This window comes from Diceros bicornis, chromosome 21 (assembly GCF_020826845.1).
Source record: "Diceros bicornis minor isolate mBicDic1 chromosome 21, mDicBic1.mat.cur, whole genome shotgun sequence".
Taxonomy (NCBI): Eukaryota; Metazoa; Chordata; class Mammalia; order Perissodactyla; family Rhinocerotidae; genus Diceros; species Diceros bicornis.
In genome coordinates this window covers 44,463,819-44,481,373 of record NC_080760.1, presented here as the reverse complement: position 1 = coordinate 44,481,373, position 17,555 = coordinate 44,463,819, and the positions used below count along the sequence as shown (strand labels likewise).

General features: G+C 50.7%; 1 protein-coding gene across 2 annotated transcripts in view; it reads left to right on the top strand.

The window, feature by feature from the left end:
- Positions 1-17,555, top strand: part of CYRIB (CYFIP related Rac1 interactor B) — a 144,894-nt gene that overhangs the window by 714 nt on the left and 126,625 nt on the right. The gene's annotated exons all lie outside the window — the stretch shown is intronic.

Here is a 17,555-nt window from a genome sequence, read left to right as displayed (position 1 = left end):
TGGGAGGAAAGAGGAACCGAGGACTTCCCTTGCTGGAGCCCCGGGGGCGGTCGTTGATCCGCACCCTGCTGCAAGAAATGGAGCCGGTGGGGTAGGGGTGGAGCGGGAAGGAGGCACCGCTGGGCAGTGTCACGTGGACTCTGCACCTATGTTTAATTCCTGGCCCTGCCGCTTACTAGCTGTGTCACCTTGGGCCAGTCGCTTATCCTCTCTGAGTCTTAGGCGCCTGTCTGTCAAATGGATTGCTTTGAGTTGGGCCTAGAGAAAGTGAGCGTGGATTTCCTGGCCTGGAGGGGGCGCAGTAGTGGAAAGTGTCATTGTCAGTCACCTTTAATGCATCCCCACGGCCTAGAAGGGGTGCCAGGGCACATGGGAGGCTCTCTATAGATATTTGTGAAATGAATAGGTGGATGGTGAATTTTGAGAAGCGAGTGGGTGTGGTTCCACATTTTGACTTCCTTGCCCTGTACCATCCATCCGACCATCCCCAGAGAGCCACATTTTACCACCTGGGATCTGTATAATCCACCCTCTTCCGGAGGAGGATTATCTTGTGAAAATATTGACTCCTTGTGAAAAGGAGCTTAGACTCTGACTTTGAGCCTCTTCCATTCTTGGAAGATGGCATTCGGTGGAAATGAAAAGGAAGCATCGTTTTGATTGCCACCACCAGATGAGCGGCTGGGGCGGCTGCCAGGGCTGACAGCTGGGCCGATTTCCCAGGCCTGGGGGTTCCAGTAAACCTGGAGGAAGCTGGCGAGCGGTGGGCATTCTCCCTTGGTGGGGCATGCAGAAGTGGTCAGCTAGCCTGAGTTTTCTTCTTGGGGAGGCACATTGTAATTTGCATTTTCTAGTTCCTTGATGGACTCTTGGCACGGGGAGGGCAGAGTGTGTGATGAAGGAGGCCAGGGTGGGTTAATGTGTGGGGGCACTTGGAAATGGCCTTCAGATAAAGGCCCAGTGTGCCTTTCTGTGCTTCACTTTGGGAGATTTTCAAGTAATTTTGCTTTCTCTGCCAGCCGTGCCTTCCCCTTCTTTCTCAAGCTCCAAAGGCTCCTGTGCCCCTCTCCTAGGATCCATAGTTAGCTGGGTTTTTCACATCTGGAGGGCAGGAGATGAGCCTGAAGGCTACTATGATTTTAAGAGGCACCAGCAGGCACCTCGGTGCGCGGCCAGCTGCGGTGTGAGCACGTGCAGTCATTTCTAAGATGTGGAGTGGCCACAGTGACCTATGAAGTGGAGATTTTATTCTCATGTTACGAGACTTAAAGAGGATGAGGACTTGGCCCAAGACCCTCAGCCCGTGAGCGGCAGATTCAGGATCCTCACCGAGCCTGCCCAGCTGTCTCGCTCTTTCCTGGAGGCTGTGCTCCCTCTGAGCGGGCTTTGGGTTTCCCCTGGCTCCTGGCAGGCTGTCTGGCATATGCTGGATCCATGCGTGTTTTTTTGACAGAACAGACAACAGAGTGATGGTTTCCCCTTTGTACGTTCTGTCTCCACCTCAAGGTCAGCGCACTGGTGTGTAGGTGACCTTGAAATTGTTCTCTGGCTGTTCTCCCAAGTGTGTCTTGATTCCCCAACGTGGAAGCCCAGTTCCTGACAGCTCTTACCGGGGGATCCAGAGACCATGACAGGAGGGACTCCTGAGGGACACCGGTGCCAGGAGGTCATGGCCTCACGTTCAGCGTTACTGCCATCTTCTTGATTGAGGAGACCACCATTCTGTGGCTTCAGCGGTCTGGGGCTTGGCCGTCTTCCACGAAACCAGGTTCCAGGGAGCATTGTGGAGGCCGTGTTGTGTCGGTGAGAAATCAGATTTAAAATCTGTACACGTTAGCTCTGCGGCGGCCCTTGAGCCTTAGGGAGCTCACCTCCCTCTCGGACCCTCTTTTCCTCATCTATAAACAGGCAAGATAATCCTGGGCCCCCCCATCTGTCTCATGGGGTCCCAAGTAAGAAGCAAGACCCACATTCACACGCCATGTTTCCCTCTTACTGCCGTGTGCGTGTCACCGAGTTTCTTCACCTCTCGGAGCCTCGGTGTTCTCGTGTGTAAAATGGGATGATACATCGTGGGGTTGTTTTGCTCATGGTGATAGTGTGGGGGAAGCCTTTAGCACGGCCCCTGATTAATGACGATCATCATCAGTGGTTATTATCATCATCATCAACAGGAATAATCTCTGTCTCCTCACCTAGACCGTCAGCATCTCAAAGGCCAGAACTGTTTCTCTGTAAACTTGAATTGGAGCTTCCCGGGAGGAGTAAATTGGGGGTGGGAGGTGGAAGGGCTAATTTTATCCTTTTTCTTCTTCCCTATCGGGGACGCTTGATAAAGGCCTGGTGAAGAATCATTGCGATCCTGTTTTTCATCCATTTCTGAGGTTAAGGGATCTTTTTTCCTCTCTCATAAAATCAACTCTTTATGTGCTCTGATACTCACTTCATATCTTCTCGTAACGTTCACGGTGACTCCTTCCAGCTTTCAGCCAAGACCTGACTCCCCCAGGTTCTCAGATGGACAAAGTTCCTGTTGCTTCCGTAGAACTTTGGGAATTAAGTCTTTGATGGTCTTATTTATTTATTTATTTTTAATTTTTTATTTTTCCCCCAAAGCCCCAGTAGATAGTTGTATGTCATAGATGCACATCCCTCTAGTTGCTGTATGTGGGACGCGGCCTCAGCATGGCCGGAGAAGCGGTGCGTTGGTGCACGCCCGGGATCCGAACCCGGGCTGCCAGCAGCAGAGCACGTGCACTTAACCGCTAAGCCACAGGGCCGGCCCTTGGTGGTCGTAAAAGGGGTGATTGGCGTCACCAAACTGAAAGAAAGGTCATAACTTTGTAGCCAAGGATGCACGAGTGAAGGGCAATTATATTTTTCCTCTCATCCTTTTCTCCTTCTGGAAGCAGCCTGCATATGGGTTTGGAGGCCAGACTGCCTGGGTTCTCGTCCTGATTCTGCTGCTTACTGGCTCTGTGACCTTGGGCAAGACACTTCCTCTCTCTCTCTCTGGGCCTTCTTCGTCTTTCAAATGAGGAATAGTAATCGCCACTTGGAAGGGTTGTGGAGAAGGTCAACTCAGAGGTTGTATGGAGTTCCTGGCACAGTGTGTGCAAATGTCAGTTACTTTCCCCCACCTTCTGGGCTCTTCATTCTCTACCTCCGTCCCATTGTCCTGTCCCTCTGCTAACAGGGCTCCAGTTCCCACTGGAAATCCAGCCTTGGCTGGCAGCTGCTTCCTAGATTCAAGTTCAAGCCTCTATGCTTTCTCAAACCAGTTACCGGCTGTCATAGGACGCGTCCACCGAATGGAAAGATCACTGCACTGGAGCTTGTCCAGAAGAATAAATTGGGGAGTCACTGAGTTTACGTTCTGTCCCATTGATGTTTTTTTCTCCTTTCCGAAGGCTGACTAGCTGCCATCTGCTCCAAGGGAAGGAGACATCATGTTCGTGGATATATAAATAATCGAAGTCGACGAGGAGATTTGTTTAAAGAAGTGTGGCTGAGAGTGATTTTTATAAATATTTAAGATAATCTGAAACCTTTAGAGGAATTGCGGGGTTTATTAAAAAACTGAAACGTGTTTTGGAAACGTTCCTTTGCTTTCCGAGTTGAATGAATGTCCAGAGTAGAAAATGAGGGAAAAACATTTTCTGAGCGTGGACGCAGGGCCCGTGAGGGGGCAGGTAGGCGGCCGGTCTCTGTGTCTCTGCTGCCGGATGTGGGCAGCTGTGCAGTCGTTTATGGGGGTTGACGGGTGGGAGGGCGAGGGTGGCCAGATCCGCAGAACCAAGGGTGGAAACCAGTGTTGGTTTCAAACCAACATTTTTGAAAGCTGCCTGGGCTTCCTTGAGACTCAGAAGGCCAGTGGGTAACACCTGCCTGAAATCACCCTGGGGGCTGCTCATTTCCGATCCTCCTTGTGAGAGTCAGTGGCAGGCTGCTAGAAGGTTCCTAAGGTGAATGTTCTTTGGTTAATGATGGGCTACGTTTTAGTGAGTCCTGCTAAGGCCTGCATGTTGGAGGCCTCTAGGTGGTAGAAACGGGGGATGTGGGGTAAGAGTGTGTCAGAACCAGGGGGCATCTTAGAGCAGTGTTTCCCAGACTAGAGTCTGCTCCCAAGTCTCCTGTGGATTCCCTTGCAGATTCTGAGTCAGAGGCCTGGGGTGGGCCCGGATTCTGCATTTCCAGCACTTTGCCACATGACGCTCTGGTTGTGGACCACACTTGAGTCGGGAGAACTTGGGGAGTCCTCCCTCCCCTCATTCATTCTGGACCAGCTGATGTTGAGAATGTGAATCTGGATATGACACCAGAGGCTCCTGTGGTAGCTGGTAGCTTAGTTAGTGGAGGAGACAGACATGCCAAAAATGCGTACGGTGAAAAGATGGAGGCCTAGAACAGACAACGGTGAGAACACAAATGGGGTGGTAGAGAAGAGAGCCCACCTTTATCTCCCAGGAGGTGCTTACTAAGCCCAGCAGAGCCTGGATGCTCTGAACAGTTGAGGTGGGATAGAACAGGGCGGGGAGAAAGGGAAGCAGTGAGCATAACAGGCCTTCACGTGTGACTGTGGTCTGGAAGGACCAAGCACGAGGCTCATGCTCGGAGTTTCACGTTTTAACATCCGGTACTCTTAAGGTGACAATGAGGGAACTGGGACTCGCAGGGGGAAGCATCTTGCCTGAGAGGCAGAGCCAGGAGTGGGACCCAGGTCTTCTGGCTCCCAAGCCGGGCTTTTCCCACAGCCCCACAGTGTCTGCCTGTAAGTGCCTTGGGGTCGTCCTTAGTACAAGGTTCTGGGGCCAAGGGGACGCTGGGGCCTGGACATCCTTCCCCAGCTCACTAGGTACCTCTGCCCCTGACTTTCCTTTGGCAGGGGACTAAGGGACGAAGCCCTTAAATCTACAGTGGAAAAGAAAGCCCAACACAGGAAAAGGAACAGCTTTGAAATCTTCTACCATGTCAGAGACTAATGACCTCCTCGCCCCTCCGCCCACCAGGGGGAAGGGCATCCTCTGATAAGGAGGGGGAAGGGCAGTGAGGTGCAGCTGTGCAGAGGAGTTAGGGTGGGAAGAGGCCTGGGCAGCAGGAGGAAGAAAAGCTCCATCCTTTCCTCCTCTGCTTCATAGAGTCTCCCATGACCTGCTCTGTCTTGCCACTTTGAGCTCTTTGGAATTTAAACCCAATGCCCACTCAGCAAATACTGTTGCCTTGGGGAGCTGAAGGATCCCTGGCCCCGCCACTCAGTAGCTATGTGACCTTGGGTAATCATGTCACCTTGCTGAGCCAGAACTGTCATGGGTAAAGCTGAGTTACTAACATTTGCCTCTCTGTGTTGTTTGGAGGACTAAATGGGATAATGTGTATAAAAGCTCCTAGCATAACGCCTTGCAGAAACACCCCATAAATATACTCCCTCCCCCAGGGACACGGTCACAGGTGGGTGAGAACCCATTTGTCCAGTGCTATTTTGGGGCCAGGGACATCCTTCGGCAGAGATGGGGTATGAATTTGATGGGAGGAGAGGGGTCTTTCTTTAAGATAATTTCAAACTGCTGTGGTGGCTTTATGCAAAGCTGAATGCTGTGGTTGGCCCCTCTGGGGTTCTCCTTTTTTTTTTTTCTTTTGTGAGGAAGACCAGCCCTGAGCTAACATCTGCCAGTCCTCCTCTTTTTGCTGAGGAAGACTGGCCCTGGGCTAACATCCATGCCCATCTTCCTCCACTTTATATGGGACGCCGCCACAGCGTGGCTCACCAAGTGGTGCGTCGGTGCGCACCCGGGATCCGAACCAGCGAACCCCGGGCCGCCGCAGCAGAGCGTGCGCACCCAACCGCTTGCGCCGCCAGGCCAGCCCCTCTGGGGTTCTCCTTTGAAAGGGGACAGTGTCAAGGTGAAGAACCGTGGACCTCGGGGCCGGGTACGTCTTGGCTTACCCCTGACTCCCTAACTTCGGAGTCTTTTGCAAATTGTGTAATTTCCCCCCCAGCATCCCAGTGCCTGTTTTTAGCCTGTTGTGGCTCTTAAGTCAGAAACTGTCTGAGTGTACCTGACGTCCAGGAGGCACTCAGTAGTTCGAGTTCCCTGTCCACACGGTCTCAGGGGCTAGGACTAAGGGAGAGGACCGTGTAGACTAAGGGAGGCCTTACTGCCGGCCGTGCATCCGCCCCAGCTTTGCTCAAAACCAGAGTTGAAGCAGGATGCAGTAGAGTGCGGTGGAAGTGAAACTCGGGCAATAACATCCTAAAATGTCTGCTCTGCTCCCCTGAGCTCTGGTTTTTCGTCTTCAGGCACCAGAAAGCGGCTAGTGAGCATGAGATGAATCAGGCTTGTGAATGAAAACCCAGTGCTATTTTATAGTCCTTTCTGAACACGCCTTCACAGCTGCCAAGTGTTCAGTTCTTTATGGAGGAGTCACATCCGTCCTGCTCTTTGATGGCTATAATTTAAGTGAGTACCTACTATGTGCTGGGCCCTGTGATGGGTCCATGTGGGGAACAAATACTCTGTGTCCCGCTGCCACCCCGCACAAGTCCCAAGGGCCTGAGCAGCTTAAGAAAGAAGGATTTTGGATTTGTTTCCTTGGGCTAAACCAAGCCCAGCCCCTCAGGGCCGGTTCTTGTCAGCCAGGAACTAGAAAAGCTCTCTGGCTAGGTTTGGAGAAGGGGCAGGAGTGAGAGTCACTGGACACCAGAGGACAGGCTGGTGGGTTGATTGAAGGGGGAGCAGAAGTTGGGGAGTGAAGCTGCATCTCCGACCCTCTGGGTGGGCATTTACGGCCCCCACAAAAGCCTTGCTAATAACAAGGCTCCCATGAACAGCATGTTGTGGAGTTTTGTGCTTTTGGTTTTCTTTTTTTTTTTTAAGATTTTATTTATTTATTTTTCCCCCCAAAGCCCCAGTAGATAGTTGTGTGTCATAGCTGCACATCCTTCTAGCTGCTGTATGTGGGATGCGGCCTCAGGATGGCCGGAGAAGTGGTGCCTTGGTGCCCGCCCGGGATCCGAACCCGGGCCACAAGCATCGGAGCGCGCGCACTTAACCACCAAGCCACGGGGCTGACCCATGATTTTGGTTTTCTCCTTTTGGTCTCCCTTATAATAATAACAACTTTCCCCTATTGAGCATGGACAGTGTGTACCTTGCATATTTTATTCCTTACCTTCCCAATAACTCTGCAAAGCAGATAGTGTTATCCCCATCTTACAGATGAGGAGACTGAGGAAACTTAGAAGCTAATAAAAAGCAGAGCTGGAAATCAGACACCCCACACCGACTTTGACACCCACCCACTGTTTTTACTACCTCTTTCGAGTGAACCTCGAACATAGCTCGAAAGGTCTCCAAAAGGAGTTGTCTACCGAAGAGTAGATGCTGCTACTTCTAGATGCTGTGAGATGCTGGGAGATGCTGCTCAAAGAGGGTAGTGGTATTCTTAGTGGGCATCTCATGATGACAGGCGTCTCGGCAACCTCATTGCCAAGAACCACCTACTGTGAACTTGTCAGCCAAGAAGTTCAGCATTTGTAAATGACTCTTGCAAGTAGATTACTTGGGCTAATTTGAGTGATGAGGTTTTTGGTAAATTCAGTGTGAAACTGACTCATGCTATTAATACACCTCTTGAAGCCTTTGGTGTTGGGATTTGTAGCACGTAACATCGTCTGCATTACTCTGCCTGCACAACCCGCCCCGAGAAAGATTTGGGGGAAAGAAGGGTCCAGTGGCTTCATGCTTTGGGTGGATTGAATTTGAAAGGAAAATCTCAGTGTTTGCATACTGGTCCTTGTAGACTTGAGAAAATAAGCGGACACAGGATTAATACCTCTGTTTGCAGTGTTCCTCCCTTGCACTTTCATTATGAGAAGTTGCCGGAATATTCTATGCATGTGTTCCCTCTTCCTCAGTGTTTCTTTCATCTGACCATACTTGGGTATGCTTAAGCTTCCCAGGGGGAGGGTCCACGTTTTGGACAAGCACTCTCAAGTAATTCTGATGCCGCAGTCCCTGTCCGAGAAACCCAATTAGAGAAACCCCCAAATACCATCATCTTTTGCCCATGTATGATCTGTGTCTCACTCTGGATGTGCTGGGGGTGGGGCGGTTGGTGTAAGACAGAGGACGTTGAAGATCACCCAGTCCAATCCTTCCCAGCCTTTTTCGGGCCACACAGGAAACAGAATTTGTAAGGCACGGGTTGGGGGGGGCGGGCAGTAAAAGAGGAAGCATCTCTAAGCTGGAGGTGACTGACCCCGGGGCCCACTCTCCCCAAGTGCTGAGGAGGTCAGTGTCTCAACACAGTGTAACCTCGTCTTGGAATCCTGCTTGGGAAGTTCTGATTCTCCATCAAAGTGGGAACTTATTCGGACAGCTGGTGGAGGCCCAGAGACGTGATGTGCGTTGCCCAGAGTCACACAGGAGTTTGAAAATCGTCCAGGCCACTCATTGAAAGAATTAGGGACCAGGCCAGGGAGGTGAAGGCCCTGCTAAGGGCCGCACAGCCAGCATGGACCAGACAGCCTGTCCTTCCTTGGGAGGCGGGTTATAAAGCCGTGGGGCCCTGCCCAGCTCACCAGCCTGGGAGTCCTGGTTTCCTGTTCTGATCCAAGGCTGATTTTCTGCTGGTACCTAACAGACAACACGTCCCTCAAGACCCAAAAGCACCAAGGGAGAGGAAATCTCACACGGCAGAGTCACATCTCATTTGTAAAGTTCGCAGGTCAGCACAGCAGGCAAAACGCATAGTGAAGATGATTCCTTCCGAACAGTCTCCTAATTTGCCCCAAAGGAGAGTTTGCATGCATGTGGTTTCGTGTATGTGATCCTGTTCAGTAGCATGTTTGTATAAATGTATGGTATAAACAGTTGTGTCCAATGTACAATAAAGTACAATGTACAATACACAATAGGCACAATCCACTTTTACATTATTTAAAATTTTTTAAATAAAAAAAATGCACTTGGCCCTTTGAGTCTAGTTGAATATGGCTAAGTTAAGTGAGCATGCGACGTCATTCATTGGATGTCATGATGCATCGAGGACGTCTTCAGAATGTGCAGTGTCCTGACCAGTGATGGGTGACAGATATTACATGTGTATGTGTAATTATTCCAGGGGTCTCTCCTGCTCGAATGTGAGGATTTTTGGGGGTCCAGCTGTCCAGTGTGGGAGACTCAGAGGACAGGAAGGAGACAGCCTCTCTTGGCCTCGCGAAACCCGACTCAATTTTTTTGAATAAAAGCAGTCTTTCTGGTCACAACATCTCCTAGATTTAGGCCCTTTGTGATTGTCGTGGATCCTGCGCATATGGAGTCTGTGGTTGAATGCCCCATCCTGGAGTTGATCTGAAAGGTCTCCTGGGCCCATGGGGGACCTCAGCCTTTGGAGATGGCCCCACCTCTTTGAGGCCCTGCCTCTAAGTGAAACTGTCTCTTTCCCAAGCAGTGTTTCTCAAAGTTTCAGAGGGGAAGTGTAGTGCATGCTTCTGACTTTACCCTCGCCCTCCCCTCTCAGAAGTAAATGAGGAATAAAGGAAGTGTGGCCTTTTGAATGTACCCCACCCTCTGCCCCCAGCCACCCCCTCCCCCCTGATCACGGCTGGGAATGTGGTTGGAAAATGCCTCTCTCCAGATAAACTGATCTTTGTCTCAGGACCTTGGATACTTAAAACCAAAAGAAGAGGAACCTGATCTTTCGTTTGGGGATCATATTGAGTAGCTGTTGGGGCAGGAGGGAGGGAGGATCTGATTCCACCTTGGAGCTTATTCTCCTCTGCATCATGGAGCTCCCGCTTAACATGGGAGAGCTGAAAAGATCCTGAGTTTGCACACGCTGACATGCAGAGACCGGATGTTCCATTAGAGCAAGCCCCAGGGAAAACCCAACGGGTGCCCCTCTCCCACCCCATGATGCCTGTGGAAGGTGTCATCCCCTGAAGCCAACTGCATCTTCTTGCTGGTGGCCAGGTGGGTCCTCGAGCGACCCTTCTGGGCAACATGGCAATTTATGTCAAGAGCCATGAAGAGATTCATAACCTTTGACCCAGTGAACCCACTTCTGGGAAGCTCTCCTAAGGAAAGAATAAAAAATATGGACAGCATGTTGCACCGAGACCTTCAGCTTGGTATTTTTGCAATAACAAAATAATTGGAAATAACCTAAGTGTCTGACAATAACCGAATACTTGAATCGGTTGTGCTGTAGCCAATCAAAGTGAGGGCCACCGAGGCTGGGAGGAAACAGAAAAGCAGTCATTTATAGAAAAAAAGATTGGAAAGAAGTACACACCAAGATGGTGTCAGGTATGGGAGGAAGATAAGAATATAGATGAATTTCTTTTCCTTTCTCTCTTTTACACATTTTGTGTAATGTGGTTATGTTAGTTTTACTGGAAGCAAACCTTCTCCCCTTCTGTCGTCTCTCATCTCTCTTCTCTTCTCTTCTAAGGAACCTAGAACTCTACTGTTTCCAGGGAAAGAAAGAAAACCAGAGTTTAGATCACTTTATAAATGGTATACAACAAAACAGATCAATTACTAAACGTAGGCCCAGGCATTCCAGAGGTTAAAGTATGAACAGCCCTGATAATGGGAATATGAGCCGACTGGATCAAGGCAGCTCTCAAGTCTTGACTGTAACGGCCACCGTGGGTCAGACCCTTGGAGACCATGCAGAAAACATTATTGTTGCCATTTGATAAATGAGGTGACCTGGGGGGGTGGGCGTCAGAGGGAGATCACGTGACTTTTCTAGACTCAGCACTCCCTCCTGGGTAGCAGCTGATGGGGTTAAGGGCATCCAGAGACACCACAATACCAGTAACTCCTCAAGTCCTATGGAAATTATTTTCAGGGAAAAGTAAGATGATTGACAATAGCCAAGTGTGTAACGCAGAGTGAACTTCCGTTCAGGTGGAGGGAGCTACTGTCCTGTGTGTTCTCAGTGGAAGATAGGTCACCTTATGGTCCCTCTCCTCCTGCAGGGGTGCATTTGACCTCTGTGGAGGAGAGGGACCGCTTTTCAGAACCCCCTGCCTGTGCTCCGTGGTGGGACGCAGGGGGCAGAGAGAAGGGGATTCATCTGACTCCTGAGACACCCGTCAGGAGCAGACAAGGCATGAAAGGGGGACTCCTTTTGGCATCTCAAATAGGCATTTATTGAGTGTCCGGAAATCCCTTTTTTCCCCATTCCTCTCCCACTCTGTTCTGTCCAGCACCTGGGCTGTCTGCTCTCGAGCACCTTCCCGAGGAAGTGGTATGTAAATCAGCCTGTGGCGCTGCTTTGGGTGAATGAATGAAGAGATGAACCTCCAGCTCCTGGCAGAGGTGGCCCCAGCTCCCCGAGCTGAGTCATGCCTGTTCCTCGCCCTGGCGGTTTCAAGGGTCAGAGGAAGAAGATGAAGGGCCAGAGCACACAGTGAAAAGCTGCTGGTGGAGGTTTCCGCATGGCGCCCATCATCTCATTTACTCCTCGTCAGCACCTCGCGGGGAGATTAATTCAGCTCCGCAGATCGTAGCCGGCTGCCCATCAGGAGTTAGGCGGGTCTGTGAAAGCGTTAGTCCTTGATTGAGGCTGAAGCCGCTGGCAACTCCGAGGTTTCATGGGCTCCCCAGGGCTGGAGGAACAGAAACCCCGCTGTGGGCCCACGGGTCTTGCCCTTGCAGGGTGTGACCAGCTCTGCCACTTGCTTCGAGCTGTCACCTCACTTCTCCGAGCCTCCCTTTCTTCACCTGCGGAGTGGGGATCATGAAGCATTCCTTATGGGAGGAGGAAGTGGAGTGTGTGTGAGGCCATGTCTGTCACCTCCCCACTCCCTCTCCCAGTGACCATACCCTGAAGATGCTGTCACCTTGCGCCCCCCCAGAGGGGTCTGGCTGCTCTCTGGGGAGCAGGGGGGTCTTTTTTAGGGCTACCCTGCTCTCCTCTCCCCTCCGCCTGCCCTGTCCCCTCCCCCTCCTCCACACCTTTCTCAGAGCATGGGCCAGTTCCTCTGTTGGAGAGAATAATTGAGAGCTAACTCTAGGAACAGGCGTCTATGAATAGATGTGCTGGAAGGAAGCGTTTTGCCCAGTTTGAGCCAAGCTGAGTATTGTGCGCGCTGAATTAAAGATGAGCTTCCTGGCTCTCTGTTCTACTTAGCATTGACCAAACGCTATGTCTTGAATCTTAAAAAAAAAAAGAAGGAAGGAAGGAAGAGAAAAAGTCAGAAAGGGGCTTATGCGATAGAAAATAAAGTCTAATAATACTTACATCCGTAGAGTGCTTTGTGTTTATGCTATGGCCTCGTTCCATGAAACATTCCTGAGCTAAGGGACCGGCCCTTTTTCTGTTTTAGGTCCACAGGTCAGGCTCACAGGAGGCCTTGCTCCAAGAGTGTTTGTGGAATGAGTGCATACTTTTTTCAGAGAATTGGAGCCCAGAGAGGTTGAGTGATTTGCCCAAGGCTGCACAGCTGGTGAGGGCCAAAGTTGGGGTTTAATTTCTTAGCCCTGGCTCTTCTTAAACTCTACTTGGTGGCCTCCTCACAGACACACTTCTGTCAGAAGACACAGCCTAATTAATGAAAAGAGCATTCCCTGAGGCCTTATCCCTCCTTTGTTCTGAAGGCTGGTATTCCTTATCCTCTCAAAATTAGCCTGCTTTCATGGTGGCTACAAAAACTGTCCTCCTCCCCCCCCCCCCACCTCTGCCGTGTTTAAGCATTTTCTCATTTGTGTGACAGTCGCTGAGTTTCCTCCAAAGATCCTGGAAGCCCCCCGGGGCTGTGATTTAGCGAGTTGAATGTCAGTGTGAACCTGTGGCTTCCGCTGAGGGAGCTGGAGCTGAACGACGAAGACGTTGGTCCTCGATGAGCGAAGACTCTTGCTCTCTATCAGCTGGTCCCCAGGCTGGGTCTCCTCTGGACCAGCCACACTGTCTTGTTCCAGCTTTTCCATTTTCTTCTTTGTAGAAATGGTCATTCATTCGCAAAATGCATCCAGAGCCCCTCCTATGTGCCGAGTACAGTCCTGTGGGTTCTTTTCCTTCCAGGAAACGCTGCCCTGTCCCTTTGGCCAGCTCCAGGCCGTGTCTTACTTGAGTCCTGTGCACCTTCAGACTTGAAGGACTGTAGGAGGCATTCAGAAGGCTGCCTGTGGAAAGGCTCTACTGGGGAACCTCTGCACCCCTCTCCCCACTCCCTTTTTGGGTCCAGTGGGTGAAAATCCTGTCCTCAGTGTCTTCTTTTTTATTCCCGTTTGCAACAGATGTGCATTGAGCATGAACTGCGTGCCAGGCATTGGGTTAGGTGCCCCATATAGAGATTAACAGGATGCAGGCACTGCCCGCAGAGGGTCCTGGACTGCGGGGGGGGGTGGAGATGAACGGGAAAGCAAATCGTTGTATTAATATGCAAAGTGTGACAGTTATGAAAATTTTAAAACTTGCGAAACAACGATATACATTGTTTAGAGGGTACAGTCACATGTAATAAAAGTATAAAGAAATGCATGGCGGTGATAATACCAAATTTAGGAGAGTGCTTTCCTCTAGGGAACTGGGGAGAGGGAGAGGACTGGGGTGGATACGCAGGGGACTTGGTTTGTATTCGCTGCATTTTATTTCTTCGGCTGGGTGGTGGGGACAAGAGGGGATTTTGTTATTCCTTGTATAGTTTTTGTATTTCTTCAGCCTTGCTGAGTAACATTTTTAAAATAGAGTTGCCAGCAAGAGGTTATTTGTAGACACTAGCCTGGGAGAGTCTCCAGCCAGATACAGAAGTTTCTTCTCTCTGCACATCTAGCCAAGCACAGGGCTTGGTTAGGCTCACACACTCAACATGTAGAACTGAACTCTGTCTGGAGGGGCTGGAGAAGGCTTTATAGAGAAGGTGACAGTTTGAGCTAACTTTTGAAGGCCAATGCAGGGAATAGCACTTCAGACAAAGGGAACAGCATATGCAAAAGCAGGCAGGCCAACATTCAAGGAGCTACTAGGTCTGAATGGGCAGGTTGGCTCAGCTTTGGAGCAGTCCTTCGGTGTGTTTTGCTCTAGATCATTATACCCAGAATGGCTCAGAATCCAGGTTGGTTTGGAGTTGACTCAGGATAGACTCTACTCTGGTTTTAAAACCAAGTCAGTTTCAGAGAGAGCCTCGATGTTTATCGGGGCCTCAGCGTTGTGAGAGATTGGTCCCAGCCCAAGGAGAGTGGCTTCAGTGTCAAGAGCAGAAAGCCGGTGGTAAACGGAGACTGCGGTAAAGGCGTGGACCTGTAGAGCGCAAAAGCTGGTGCGAAAGACCGTGTCGTACAGAAAAGAGCCAGGGTTGCCATTGTCTGATGTTCAAGACTCATCTCAGAAACCGCTGCCTGCTCCGAAGAGCGGGAGGAGGTGGGGGGGGCAAGCTGTCTGTTAGTGGCTTGGGGAATAATGTATATTCAAGATCGTTTTCTTTGAAAACATTGCAAAGCCAACGAAACCCCCCGGGGGAGCCGGATTCAAGCCGTGATGGGCAATTTCATCAGCGCTTAATCAAAGACATGGACTGTTTTCTGGGCCTCCCTGGTTACCCTGCCAGTGTTGTCTTTAATTGTGGAAACTTGTTCTTGAGGGTTTCCTTAAGGCTGGCCCTGAGTATCACCCCCTGTTTACCCCCCTTGATCTCTGGAAGTCATCCACTTCCTGGGGCTCCTTGCCATCTTTGCCAGTCACGTTCAGACTCAGGCCAGACTCCCGCCCGTATTTCAGTAGAGAGGTACTTCTCCACACCCCAGGTCCCTGCCTGGACTGGGGAACAACATGGTGGTGGGAAGCTGTGACTGGAAGGGACCTCGGCCGGTGTCTAGTGCACTGGCCAAATGAGGAGACTGAGGCCCCGAGAGGTGAGATGACAGTGAATGTTCTGGAAGAGGGCAGCCTCAGCTGTTGACACTTCACGAGGTGCTTCTTTTAATCTGAGCACAGGTTTTTTCCTCCAAAGGCTGTCCCCAGCTAATCCGCAAGTCCATAGGAGTTTTAAATGAGGTCTCGGCAAGCTATGTGACAACTCGGTGGCCGGAGCCGGCAGGGAAGGCCACGTTAGCTGCATCGTGATTCTCGGCCCCCGTCCAGAGGAACTTATCACGGATCTCCCATCGGGGACCAGTGAATTCTGCAGGGAGTTACGGTTCACGTTTTACCCTGGAAACTCAGGCCCTGCGCACAGTCATGCGCCCTGGCTCTCAGAGCATCCTGCCTGCGAGTTGTGTTTAGTCACAGTCATGGTTGAGAACTCACAGCATTTTCCCCTGATTTTATTAGCTGGTCTTTACCCACACTTCATCTGCTTTCTCTTAAACACTTTTTTGGGGTCTGTGTTTACAGACCCTGAGTAAACACAAATCCTTGACTTGAATTAGGCAGCTGGCTGGGGCCAGAAAAGGAGGCTCCTTCCGTCTATTCCTCTTGTATTGTGGATGTTGAAAGGAGAGTAAAGGAAGGCAGGGTATCCTGCAGTAGCTAGGAGAGCGACCTGGGGGTGAAGAATTGTGTGGTCTCCCCGCCCCCTTAGCAGACATGTGCCCCAGGTCGGCTTCAGTTACATCTGTAACTTACCTGCAGTTTATTCATTCACCAAAGGGGCACCACCTTTTTGTAACAGCATTTCATGCTCAGACCTTAGAGGCAGCTATTTTTGCCTGTGTTCACTCCTGCTTCTCTGCCCCTAGACTAGAGCATACCATGGGTGCTCAGTAGATATTTGTTTAGTGAATGAATGAGTACCCGACATTCCATCATGAGGAATCTATTTCTTTGTCTTCATCACAGGCTTCTATCTTCGGGGTATCTTAAAAAAAGTACCCCAGGGAGAGGGTAGAGACTGAATTAGGTCCCCAGCAATAAGTTGATTGCAGGCAGGCAGATGGAACTCTGCGGTCCCTGGGGAGAGGGAGAGCCAGAAGCTGGCTGGGGTGTTGCATTGGAATGGAAATTGGTATGAAGAGAATGGGGTTAGAGGCCCAGCTAGTTTTACCAGCAAACATATCTTGGGCAAGTCACCCAGGCTCTCCGAGACAACCTTCCTGAAGCTATAGAAACCGAGTGGGGAATGATAATGCCTGATTCTTTAGGAGTCTTACCTGCCCTGGCCCCCTTGGTTTCCGTTTCCCCGATGGCCCCTCTGTCCTCCTAGGTGTTCCCACTGGTACTCACAGCATTCATTCTGCTCCCATTGTGTGCCAGGCCCTGGGGATACAGTGGTGTATGAGGTAGATGAGTCCATTTCTCATCTACATCATACAGGGTGCTCTGGGCCCATGGGGTGTGCATTGAACCCAGCCAGAGAGATCAAGGAGGGCTTCCCAGAGGAAGTGGCTTCCCAAAGACTAAGGGCTATGTTTTATTACTGTTTAGATTCCCATCTCTAAGCAAAGTGCGTCACGTGTAACGGGTATTCAGTGAATGAATGATGAATGAGTGGATGCGTGTGAGAGTATTTTATAAACTGGAGAGTGTGGTGGAAATGGTGGGCATCGGTATTATGATTTGTGGAGGGTAGAGCAGGGGCACCAGCTGTTGCCAAGAGCCAGGGTCTGCCTAGAGCACAGCCAGTGGGTGACAGTGTCAGCTCTGCCTCTTGTCCCCCCTACTCGGGAGCAGACTGCCTGAGGCTTGACATTTTTAGCCAACTCAGTAGCCAGCAGCCCTTCCTGAGAGGATCCAGATTTGGACATGCAGCCTTAGTTCTCTGGTCCTAGGCCTGGTGGCTGACCGAAGAGATAGCTCACTGTGTGTGTGTGTGTGTGTGTGTGTGTGTGTGTGTGTGTATAGAAATGGAGCGATGCCCAGCAAATGCTAACAAAGGTCTGGGGCACGTACTCCCATCGCTAACCTCTAAGCCTCCACTACAATGGCCACCCCCAAAGTGAAACTCTTTTTTGTACCCTCCTCCAGGCAACTGACCTTCTGAAAGTCAGGGATGGTGACTGACTCATCGTTGTAACCCGAACACCAGCACAGGACCTGGCACATCTGGGTCTTGGGACAGTTTGTAGAACGAATGAATGAATGAAAGAACAAATGAATGAATGAACTTCAGATAATGGCATCAGGTTATCCAGGATGTAGCTGAAGCCTAAGGTCTTCACAGGGCGGGGGGGTGGGATGTTTCTGGAAATGACCTTTCGCTACTACTTTAGATGTTTTGCAATAGCAGATGCTTGAAATGCTGCTTGACACTTGCTCTCTGTGGTGAGAGATGAAGAAACACTTGGTTTGTTCACACTTGGCTCTGGGGCTGTGTAGGCACACAGAGGCCTCTCCCTCACTTCCGCCACCCGGAGAGCCCTGATTCCCCTCTGTGGGACCCGGTTATGGTGAGACGGGGCTCGTGGATCTGCAGTCACTTAATTCCGCTGTGTGGTGAATTGGTGTGTCTCATGGGAACTTTCTATATTTGGGGTGCTCAGCATACCTACCCACCCACCTTCCTGTTTGGGGGAATCCCCAGTGGGTACATCTTGGAGGGAGGCAGAGCCCTGCCTCCCCGGATGGGAGCTGAGGTGGACCAGACATTCTTTCTTCCTATCTCC